Raw genomic sequence first — 12,107 nt, forward strand, 5'->3', positions numbered from 1 at the left:
CTGACTGACTTGCCAGATTGAAGGAGAAGGAGGCCCATTGGGGGATGATGAAAGAGAAAAACCAGAAAAGTTCTACTTTAAAAAAATGAATTAAGAAGATTTACATATTTTTATATTCTACAGAAGAGTTTATACACATAGGACTTAAATTTTTTTCCTTGAAAATGTTAAAGAACTTGTCCATAAGTCTGTCTGAGCTGTCACAGGGAGTCAGAGAAGTGGCATTCTGGGTCAGCACCAGGAAGGTATTAGAATCAGAGCCAACCTTATCTGATTAGAAAGCTCTGCTCAGCCCTGGACTGATCAGTAACTGGGGTGTGAAATAAGATATGGAGGAACCTTAGCTGGATCCCCTCCTGCCAGCTCAGTGTTTGGGTTTGGAGGGAGTCCAACCCTTTTCCTGGCTTGATCAGATGCGTGAAATTCTCACCTTGTGTTTTCAGCCATGGAAAAGGCAAGTCATCATCAGGAATTACATCTTTGTTCCTAATTGCAAGCATCTACCCCTCCCTGGCATGATGGCCGTAGAAAGCTGGATTCTAAGACTTGGATTGCCTTGACCATTCTGGGCCAAGTCCTTCCTTCAGAGGCTAGCCCTCTATTGGTCAGTCTTGGACAGCTAAACCTGAGCTCTCAGTATTAACTGAAAAAGAATCTGAAGTAAAAAATACTGGACTATGTTAAAGAGGGATTTTATTACAGAATTTTACAAAGCTCTGATATTCTAATATGAGGAGCAATTTTTAAAGAGAACAGTACAATAAGGAGAGTTGTCCAAATTCCCTTGAATGCTGAATATATACCCTCTTTTGTTTCAATCTCTTAGAATTAGTGTTACTTAGATATAATTTGGGAAATGCCACTTTTTTATCTATCAGATCTTGAAACTTATATTTGTATTTAAGGCTATACTAAACTCTTTGCCATTGAAACATGTTACCTTTATGTCTCTTTTAGATTTATGCCTTGGATTCTACTTTTATGATATTACCTTTATGACTTCTACTTTCTTTTTTAAAAAAATTTTTTTGAATGTTTGCCTTGTCTAATTTGTTGATGCTTTTTTCTTCAAGTCACTTGTCATTAGATGACTTCTAACAGTGGATATTAAGTTTTCAATATGAGAGAGCCTTTTTCTATTTTTTTAACTTTTTATATTGAGATAATTTTAAATTCACAAGCAGTTTTAAGAAAGATCTCCTGTGTATCTTTTATCCAGGTTCCCCCAATAGTAACACCTCGCAAAACTGTAACACAATATCACATCAGGATGTTGACATTGATATGGTCAACATACAAAACATTTCCATTGCCACAAGGATTTTTATGTTGCCCCTTATGGCCACACCCACTTCCTGTCTTCTTTTACCCCCTCCTTAAACCCTGGCAACCACTAATCTGTTCATTGAAAAAATTTTTCATTTCAATGATGTTTTCACAATGAAACCGTACATTATGTAACCTTTCTGAATTGATTTGTTTTCCTTCAGCATGTCTCTGGAGACTTATCCAGGTTGTTGCACGTGTCAATAATTTGTTATTTTGTATTGCTGAGCACTATTCTAACCTATGAATATACCACCCTTTGTTTAAGCATTCACTCACTGAAGGACATCTGAGTTGTTTCCAGTTCTTGATTATTATGAATAAAGCTGCTATAAACATTTGTATATAGGATTGTGGGAACATAATTCTTAATTTCTCTGGTATAAATACCCAGGAGTGTAATTGCTGAGTTGTATGGTAATTATATAATTTAGTTTTTAACAAAAAATAATAAGAAAAAAACCCAGAAAACTCTTTTCCAGGGAGGATGTACCATTTTACATTTCTACCAGCAATGAGTCATCTAGTTTCCTTGCATCTTCACCAGCATTTGGTATAATTACTATTTTATATTTTAGCCATTCTGCTAGACATGTAGTGATAATCTCATTTTAGTTTTAATTTTTCATTTCTTTAATGGTTGACAATACTGAGTGTATTTTCACATGCTTACCTGCCATCTACACATACATATCTTCAGAGAAATGTCTATTACGTCTTTTGCCCACATTCTAATTGGATTTTTTTTTTTTACTGTGGAGCTTGAGAGTTCTATATGTATTCTAGACACGAGTCTTTTGTCCTATCTATGATTTGCAGATATTTTCTCCCACTCTGTAACTTGTCTTTTTATCTTCTTAACAGTATTTTTTTTTCTTTTTTTAGATTTTCTAATTTATTCATCTGAGGGAGAGAGAGAGAAAGAGAACGAGAGCATGAGCAGGGGAGGGTCAGAGGGAGAGAAAGAAGCAGACTCCTGGCTGACCAGGAAGCCCGAGGCGGGGCTCCATCCCAGGACCCTGGGATCAAGACCTGAGCTGAAGGCAGATGCTTAACCGACTGAGCCACCCAGGTGCCCCTTCCTTTTTTTTTTTTTATTGTATGATTCCATTTAGTCCATGAGTTATTGTTTGTATATAACACCCAGTGCTCCATTCAATACGTGCCCTTCTTAATACACATCATGGTGCTAGCCCATCTCCCCATCCCCCACCCCTTCACCTCTAAAACCCTCAGTTTCTTTCTCAGAGTCCATAGTCTCTCATGGTTTGTCTCCTCCTCCGATTTCCCCCTCCTTCATTTTTCCCTTCCTACTATCTTGTTTCAGAGGTACAGGTCTGTAATTCATCAGTCTTACACAATTCACAGCACTCACCATAGCACATACCCTCCCCAATGTCCATCACCCAGCCACCCCATCCCTCCCACCCCCCACCACTCCGGCAACCCTCAGTTTGTTTCCTGAGATTAAGAATTCCTCATATCGGTGAGATCACATGATACTTGTCTTTCTCTGATTGACTTATTTCTCTTAGCCTAATACCCTCTAGTTCGATCCACTGTCATTGCAAATGGCAAGATTTCATTTTTTTGATGGCTGCATAATATTTCATCATATAGATATACCACATCTTCTTTATCCATTCATCTGTTGGTGGGCATCTTGGCTCTTTCCATAGTTTGGCTATTGTGGACATTGCTGTTACAAACATTGGGGTGCATGTACCCCTTCAGACCACTACATTTGTATCTTTGGGGTAAATACCCGGTAGTGCAATTGCTGGGTCATAGGGTAGCTCTATTTTCAACTTTCTGAGGAATCTCCATACTGTTTTCCAGAGTGGCTGCACCAGCTTGCATTCCCACCAACAGTGTAGGAGCATTCCCCTTTCTCCACATCCTTGCCAACATCTGTCGTTTCCTGACTTGTTAATTTTAGCCATTCTGACTGGTGTGTGGTGGTATCTCATTGAGGTTTTGATTTGGATTTCCCTGATCCAAGTGCCCCTTCTTAACAGTCTTTTACAAAACAAATGTTTTCATTATTGATGAAGTCAAATTTATCAATTTTTCTTTTAATGGATTATGATTTTGGTGTCAGGTATAAGAATCCTTTGTCTAACCCTAGATCCCCCAAATTTTCCCCTAATTATTTTCCTAAAAGTTTTATAGTATTATATCTTACATTTAAATCTAAGATCTATTTTGGGCTAGTTTTTGATAAGGTATGAGATAATAGGTCAAAGTTTTTTGCTTGTTTGTTTTATTTTTTTATTTTTGTTTTGTTTTGTTTTGTTTTGTTTTTTATCTAAGGATGTCCAATTGCTTTAGCACCATTCATTGAAACCTCTACTGATTTTGTACCTTTGTCAAAAATCAGTTTGGTGTACTTGAATGGATCTATTTCTGGATTTTCTGCTCTGCTCCATTGATGTATATATCTATCCCTTGACCACAAGGTCTTGATTAACATATCTATAAAACTTGTTTTGAAATCAGGTAGAGTTATTACTCTCAGTTTACTTTTCTTTTTCAAAATAGTTTTATCTACTCTAGTTCCCTTGTTTTTCCCTATATTTTTTAGATTAATCTTGTCTGTATCTACAAGAAAATCTTACTGGAATTTTGATAGGAATTGTATTAAACCTATATGTTAATTTGGGAAGAATTAACATCTTTATTATGTTGAATCTTCCAATCTATGAAATGGTATGTTGCTCCATTTATGTAGTTCTTCTTTAATTTACTTTATAAGCCTTGTGTTGTTCTCAGCATATGAATCTCCATACATGTTTTGTTAGATTTACACCTAATATTTCTTTTTTTTCTTTGAGTGATTGTAAATGGTGTTAAATTTTTAATTTTGGTGTGCATGTTATTTGTGGCATGTGTAGTATATACAAGTGCAAATGATTTTTGTATGTTTATATTACCAGTGCTAAACTCATTTATTAGTTCTAGGAGGTTTTTGGAGGTTTGTTGGAAATTTCCACATTGACAATCATGTCATGTGTAAATAGGTACAATTTTATATCTTCTTTTCTGATATGTATACTTTTTTCCTTTCATTTTCTTGCCTTATTGCACTGTCTAGAATATCTAGCAATATATTGAATGATTTGTAAGATTGGACATCTTTGCCTTATTATTATTTTTGTTTCAATCTTCAAACATAATTTTGAGAATGTAAGAGAAGGAAGCCTATTGTATTTACCCATATTTTTGCTCATTGTGTTCTTTTTTCCTTCTTATTGTTCCAAGAGTGCTTTTTTCAATGGTTTTCTTTGTTAACAGGAATTACTTATGCCATTCTTTTAGGGTTTGTTTGCTCGTGACAAATTCTTTTGTTTTCCTTCATTTAAGAATGCCTTGGGCGCCTGGGTGGCTCAGTTGGTAAAGCGACTGCCTTCGGCTCAGGTCATGATCCTGGAGTCCCTGGATCGAGTCCCGCATCGGGCTCCCTGCTCGGCGGGGAGTCAGCTTCTCCCTCTGACCCTCCTCCCTCTCATGCTCTCTGTCTCTCAAATAAATAAATAAAATCTAAAAAAAAAAAAAAAAAAGAATGCCTTGATTTCTCCTTCACTCCTGAAGGATTTTTTTTTTTTGGATATAGGATTCTGAGCCACAGTTCTTTTATTTTGATAATTAAAAGGTGTTGTGCCACTTTCTTCTGGTCTCCATGGGTTCTCATGGGAAATTTGCAGTAGTTCTAATTATTTTTCCCCTTATAGATAGTGTCTCCTCTCTTGGTTCTTTCAAGATGTTTTTCTTTTTTTGTTTTTAGTTTTCAAAAATTTGACTATGTTTCTTGGTGTGAATTTCTTTTAGGTAAGGTAATCCTCTCACTGAAAAAATTGCCTATGGTTTTGTTTCTAAGAAAAAAGGAAAGGAAAGCTAATAGGAGGCAAATGATTATTTCTGCAACATATTTGGCTTTATAACCAGGGTTTGCACCATCTTTTAGAAATTCTGTGTTTACATGGCTTCAAGTTTCCAGTTCTGTTGTAGATGAAATTCCAAGAGATCATTCAGCCTGGAGTGTTTTCAGAAATTCCCCAAAATTCCTTTCATCTTTTGGTAGATTGAAAAATAGCACTGGTTCCTCTGTGCTAACACCTTTTGCAGTGTAACTTTCTAGTGACTTTACACTAAGCCTCTGGGCAAGGCCACACCAGCTGCTTTGAGCAATAGAATGGGGCATAAGTAAAGATGTGCTAGCTCTGAACCTAGGCCCAAAAGCCCTGTGTGTTCCTGCTTCTCTTGGATTCTGCTGTCATCATAACATGTTCTGGCTAGCCTAAAGGATGATAAAAATATGGAGTAGAGTTCAACTGCCCCAAAAACCTGAGTTGAGGTCAGCTTATATAAGCCGACCTCAACTCAGGCAGTGGATCCCCAAAGAGGTGAGCAAGCTCAGCTGAGATCAAGGGAGCTAATAAACTCTCAGTTAATCTCAAACACATGAACAGCAGCATGGATTTTTTTTTATATATATATCACTGAGGTTATGAAGTTGTTATTAAGTATTATTGTGGCAACTGATAACTGATACATGTGTAGTTAGTGTTTGTCCTAATTTTTTGGGATGCTGACAAACCACAGAAATTTATTTCTCACAGTTCTGGACATTGGAAGTCCAAGATCAGGGTGCCAACATGGTTGGATTCTGGATTGCAGACTGCCTACTTCTCACTTTATCTTCACCTGGTAGAAGGGACAAGCTAGGTCTCTGTGTCTCTTTCATAGAGCATTAATCCCAATTATGAAAGCAGAGCCTAATTACCCTCCAAAGGCCCCATCGTCTATTATCATCACCTTGAGAAGATGGAATTTCAAGATAGGACCTTAGGGGGACACAGACATTCAGGCCATAGTAGTCCTATTCCTTTATTTCCAGTAATGAAACACATTCATCCTTCATATAGTATTTATTTGGTTATTTCAGTTGGTGGAGTTTGATACCTGTGTTCAACTTTTCATGTCATCTAAAAGTAACAACGTGCATTTTTTTGTTTGAATTCTTGCACTATGCCTGTAAACACACATCTCTGGATACATACTTTGTTCTATGCATATACTGAAAAAAAGAAATTATTTTTTTATTTAATTAGTGGATATCTATCCTGTTGTTTGTGCAGATATCCACAGGTTATCAGTTAAGCTTGTTATAGCCTTTCTTGTGATCCCTGAATGGATAAAGTTTCCCTTTCTGCATCTACAAAAATGGTCACCTGACAAATCCCATGTCAATAAAATGAGAAAAACAAAAACAAACAAAAAAACCCACCACGTTCTCTATTGGGGATTTTTAAGTATATAATATAACTTAAGGGTAATAGAATGAGAGCTAAAAAATTCAATATAGCACCATGATTTTCTAAAAGATCAAATTACATATATTTACATAGAAACAGTACACAAACTCCTGAAAGATTTTATGGGAAATATGTTTTTGGTTGTTTAAGAAATATCTGCATGTGATGTATAAATTCTTAGGTAGCTTTATTCTTTAGAGTTTTGAAACTTCTAAAACTCTTCCTTTTTCCCTTTGGGTTCAGTAGATTAAAAGGCACTTGGTCATTAAATAACCTTTGAAGATAGTTATCTGCAGATTTGACTTTGGGGTACAAATATACAGGAGCAATTTGTAACCTGGGAAGGTGGTAGTATTGGAGAGTAATATTTGAACAAGAATTGACTGAGGGGGAATTTTCTACTTCAGACAGGCATCAATAGCAGATGGTGGGGTCTACTGGGAAATAAGTATAAGTACTGGGAAAGGGAATACTGTACTGTGGCAAATATAAGATCTGATGCAGCAGAAATCTCTCTCTGGAAACTGAAGTGAAATTGCCCATTAATGTTTTATAAACACTTTCTTATAAAAGAGATAAAAATTAATCAAAAAAGAAGAGGTATTTTGGATAGCAAGATTTGTGCAGAAATTTTGCAGGATTTGCTGGAAGCAATAGGTTATCTCCCTAGAATTTGTAACCTGAGCAAGTGTATGACAACTTTTTAAGTGTATTTTTTGAAGTTTATGTTGTTTGAAGACAACATGAAATAAAATATTTGACTATAATGTTGAGGAAAAAAGACAACAGATTTTTAAAGGAATAGTAATGCAAGTTTACTTCTTTCTAAATTATGCTGTTTAAACTGTTTACTATTACATGTCAAAGTTTCATTGTTAATATATGAAAATAAACTTATTCAGCATAATATTTTAATGCATATTAAGATTAATTTTTAAATAAGATTAAAATATGCTAATAATTTTATTTTACTGAGAACCAAAAATCCACGTACCATTTTATAGTCACACAGAGACACAAACACACACACAAATATGCACACACACAAAAGTCCATCATATATTCTACTTAATTTTTGAACATGTTCAGGGTAAAGTTTTCTATAATTTTACTTTAAAAATTCAGTGGGCATTTAAGTATTTTATTTTAAGACATAAAAGCTTTCTGATACCAACATACTGAAATATGTATGATTGGCTAGCATTATTTTTTTGAGGGCTTGAGTAGAACATTTAGTTTAAGCACATAAAAGTAAATTAAATATTTAAAATATATCTGGGAGACTATTTCAAATATCTAATATGACTGAAGTTATCATCTAATAAATATTTCTCTTTATGATCAAATACCTGTTTTGTACAAAATGGATTTTCTATGAACTCAACATATCATGTTTACTGAAACATGAGATATACAGGAAATATGAATGATACAGAAAGGCTTGGCAAATAAAAATCTATATACAAAATTAATATAAATATTTAAATACTGTTACAGGCTGAGTTTTGTCCACCAAATTAATCCTAAACCCCAGTGCCTCAGAATGTGACTGTATTTGGATAGATAAGGTCTTCAAAGAGGTGATTAAGATTAAATGAGGACAATTAAGGTGGGCCTTAATCCAATATGACCGGTGTCCTTATAGGAAGAGGAGATTAGGACACAGAAGGATAATCATGTGAAGCACAGGGAAAGATGGCCTTCTAGAAGCCAAGGGGGGAGGTCTTGGAATAAGCCAACCTTGCAGACACTTTTATCTTGGACTTCTAGTCTAGAGAGTGTGAGAAAATAAATTTCTGTTGTTTAAACGTTCAGTTTTTGGTACATGTTATGGCAGTCATAGCAAACCAACACCAATGCCAGATGAAAAAATATAATTATTTTAATATAAGGTAGCCAGTTTTTGTTACTTTCATAATAATGACATTATGATGTCATAACTGTGACATGATAATATATTATACTATATTGTCATGATGTCTTAGAAAAAGCTATGTCTTCCCTAATATAATTTTCTGACCAGTGTTATACATGGGACACAACTACTCCTGCTATGATATTTCTCTACATTTTGTATGTAAACTATCTCTCTTACATTCCCTTTTTCCACCCAACCCCACTCTCTTCCCTCTATGTAACAGCAAGGACATCTTATTATCAAAAAGGTATTGTACAGGAAGTCTAAACTAAGGCAAGTGCATGAATTTGATAGACTTAAAAATCCTTCCATGTTTCCTAAAACTCCCTTGGAGGGAATTTCTCTTTTCTTAATGAGCCAATTGTTTTCATTAACCACTAATTACTTTTTCTAAGCATAGGGGTATATGTGACAAAGATGATGACATTACATGGAAAATATTTTACTGATAATTGGGAAATGTTATACCAGCCAAAAATAGCAAGCATCCAGAAGATTATTACTTTAAGTTTGTGGAAAAATTAAAGCATTAGTCTTGATATATCGTGATTAAACTATGGAGACTAAAGATAAATTTTAATCACACTATTTTAAGAGCAAGTCACCAAATACTACTGTGTAAGACCTCCACTAAAACATAATCCAAATTCCAGAGACTATAAAGACTCAGTAAGAATATATTTACCACATTATCTTTGTCAAGCATCAGGGTGTTGCTATAGTAATTTTCTTAGCCAGTACATATTGAAACTGTTTGCTACCATCTTCTCTGACATGTACAAACAGTTTCTGTAGCATGTATCTAAACCCTATTTGACAGTATGAGATGAAAGATACTCAAAATCCTTTCCAAAGAAAGACAAGTTTTAGGTGGAAGAGGAAACTTGGAAGCTAGGCTTTGGCTGAATTTTCCATCTTTCAGAAAACCTTTTCACCTAAGAGGTTATCAGAGTCATAAAATTTCTTGCAACAGGCATTTAGGAAGTTCAGGATGCTGATGGCTGTACTCTAGAAGCATTCACATAAACACAAAAGACATGTAAATTGTAGACCATTTAGAAGAGTCAGCACGATGGTAAAAGTTTAAAATTAACCCAAAGATAGACTTACCTGCACTAGGGAAACCCAATAGCAGTCAAAGATCTTTATTGATGATTCAAAGCTAAAAATTTCTCTCAGATTCTGCTCTCTCAGCAGTATATTGTCAAATCAAGAGACTAATAAAAGTGGATAAGAAAAACAATTGTTTATTTGCACAACTAGGAGACTGAAAAAGGCATTCCTTTCCACATCTTCAAGTTGTAGCCCAAATCAGATGTTAGTTTAACCATTTGACTTTTATATTGTTTTTAAGAACTCATATTATGTCAAGGCATTCTGAAGTGAATTAAAAAGTTAAATTTGTGAATATTCTAAAAGAACATTTGAAAAAAGAAAACCAGAAGGAAAATTTAAAAAGAGAGGGAGAAACTGTTGCTCATGGAAGATCCAGTAGATTTGCAAGAAGCAAACTGTTGAGTGAAAAATTCCATCAATTCAGATGAAGAAAAATATTAAGTAAATCAATTGGTTGGTCACATGTAGAGAAAACTGATAGTTCATTACTGAATCCAAACTCATTGCTTTGGCTCTCTGTCCACATGCATGCAGGCAAGATAATGTCATTGTTGAGAGCATGGGCTCCAGAGATGGGATATGTTGATTCAAATCCCAACACTTGCTGGCTAGGTGTCCCTAGAAATTTAGCCTAAGACCTGGTTTCCTCAGCTGATTAAGAGGAAACTAACAATACTTCCTCATAGACTTGTTGGAGGATTAGATGATCAAAACATGTAATGTTTTTCACAGATGGCCTGGTATAAGTCAGTGCCTAATAAGTGACCACCATTATTATTTACACCCATCATAAATAATCAAACCCATTTTCAATACATGAAAAAAATACAAAATCCCAAATATAAAAAAAACTAGAGTGAAAACACATTTAGATTGGCTTCACTAGAGTGAAGTCATATATCCAATGACTTCCACACCAGGCAAAGCACTGTAAAGGGACAGAAACATCTACCATTTTACTTCTCTTGGAAGAAATTATTTCTATGTCTGATTGGATATATTATCATCCAGTTTATAAATTACCTCATAATTTATATGCTGCCTAAATCTTTGAGTTTTTAATTTTAGTGGCTATATATTTTATTCTGGAATTAATAGTTACTTCTTTTTCAAATTTTCTGTCCCCTCCTCCCCCACACACACCCACCAGCTCTGTTCTGTTTCTACGAACATTAGCTAATGATTTTTACTCCCTCTTTCCAAAGCATTTGAAATACGTAAGACAGGGGGGATAAAAAAAGAAAGAAAATCAGAGTTCTCTTTTCTAATCAGCACCCCAACTCTCAGTACACCCAGCCTGGTTTTTTGTGGCATGGTACGTAGTGGTTTTTAAAAAAAGCACTGGGAGAACTACTCAATGTTTTTCCCCTCTAAGAAAAATTCAGGACAGCTGTGGAAGCTGGGATCTCAGGGAGAATGAGGTAAGATTCCAGGTGCTGTCTTTGGCTGCCAGTTGTGTAAAACAGTATTGTAGTCAAATAAATAAATAGAGAGATAAATAAACACTGCTTTTTTAATTACCAAGCAGGCAGGTTTGGGTAAGAGGTGTGCCAAGCCACATGTGAATGCTCATGCAATGCAGCTTTTAAGTTGCTCACTTGTGTCCATCAGTGCGATGAGTGCTAGGAAGACTGATGGCCAGGTGATCTCAGACACAACTGGAACAAGAGAATCCAAAGAAGTGTAGGTGGTAGTGCTTTCTCTTCTTGTGTCTTCCCTCATTGTCCTTCAAGACTTTTAAGGGCAATTTTTGAGTGAAAAAAAAAAGGTATTTAAAATCAATTTCGTGGAAATATTCATTAGAGTCATCTTCATTTCATCACTTCTGGGTTTACCAAAACAACCGGGCATTGAAATACAAAGACCCATCCTTTCTCACAGTGTCCATTTCACTCTAGGAGTGAATCAGCATGTATTTTTGTCATATGTGAATAGTTTTTATAAATCTTTAATATAAAAAGAATAGGGAGATTGTGGCTTCAAGCAAAATTCTAGAAATTTCTCAGGATCCTAAAGGGAGCATGACTAGGAATCGATTCATGATGTAAAAGAATGCTGGGTGTGAGGACCTGGTTTTAGTTGGATAAACATATGTTTATTACAGGAAATAATAGATCAACTTTCTCCAGAAACACTCAAGTGCCTGAAAGCATGGGCAGAAAAACAGTGTCGCAAACAGGGCAGATGCCAGTATAAAAGCTAAGGGAGCAAGGGCATCATGGAAGAAGGTTAAGCAACTTGTGAAGGAATGGCCATGAGTCTGTAAAGGGAAGGAAGGTAATAGTGTAGGGGGAGATGAGTAATGATCTCTCAGATTCTAAGGAGTGGGTAGAGGGCTTGAAATCAGGATAACACCAGCATATTTTTTTGTTTTAATGAGGGATTTGGAGAATTCAAAGGAGGGGTTATTTTAAAACATAAGATTTTGGAAA

Source organism: Leptonychotes weddellii, chromosome 3 (genome assembly GCF_054177405.1).
Source record: "Leptonychotes weddellii isolate Sample4059 chromosome 3, ASM5417740v2, whole genome shotgun sequence".
In the NCBI taxonomy this organism is placed as follows: domain Eukaryota; kingdom Metazoa; phylum Chordata; class Mammalia; order Carnivora; family Phocidae; genus Leptonychotes; species Leptonychotes weddellii.